At 46.5% G+C, this 602-nt stretch overlaps 1 non-coding gene across 1 annotated transcript; it reads right to left on the bottom strand.

Moving 5' to 3' along the window:
• TRNAA-CGC lies at positions 1–72 on the bottom strand. Its single transcript has one exon. It is a non-coding gene; the product is annotated as a tRNA-Ala (tRNA).
• Between the last annotated feature and the right edge of the window lie 530 nt (positions 73–602).

Below are 602 nucleotides of genomic sequence, written 5' to 3'. Positions count from 1 at the left end.
TGGAGATGCCAGGGATTGAACCTGGGGCCTCATACATGCGAAGCATGTGCTCTGCCACTGAGCTACATCCCCAGAGCTGCAGGGATTATGTGGTAAAATTTTTTTAGGAATACACATCAACTTTTCCCTAAAATATATTTTGTTATACTTTGATGTGTGAGAATAATGTGGATTTTATAGGTCTCGAATGTCAGAAAGAAGGTGTTTGTAAACCAATATCACTAAAGGTTTTAGAGTCGTTTGAGTCATTTGAAATAAGCCCAGGCCCACCTCAGAACAAGCAGGGGGGGAAGCTGGACTTTATCCTAGCAATTACTGTGCATATAAGGCATTCAGATCAGCAGCCTCTCTGACAGGCTGGCATCAGAAAAAATAGACCCGTGGGTGGCCACAGCGAAGCCCTGGAAAAAGGAACCATGTGTAGCATAAAATCCAGCGGTAAGCAGGAGCCACTCCAGCAGGGTAGAGTAATGGGCTAGACTCACCTTGCAAGATGCATTCCGACTCAGGTTCCAGGCATGGCCTTGTCCACAGTCTCAGCCTGGCTGAAGAAGGAAGAGCCCACTCCCTAGACTGGGTAGTAAACCTGTATCCTGTGGAAT

Source organism: Lontra canadensis, unplaced genomic scaffold (assembly GCF_010015895.1).
Source record: "Lontra canadensis isolate GAN:19392208 unplaced genomic scaffold, GSC_riverotter_1.0 scaffold194, whole genome shotgun sequence".
Classification (NCBI taxonomy): domain Eukaryota; kingdom Metazoa; phylum Chordata; class Mammalia; order Carnivora; family Mustelidae; genus Lontra; species Lontra canadensis.
This window is presented reverse-complemented; position numbering and strand designations above follow the sequence as displayed.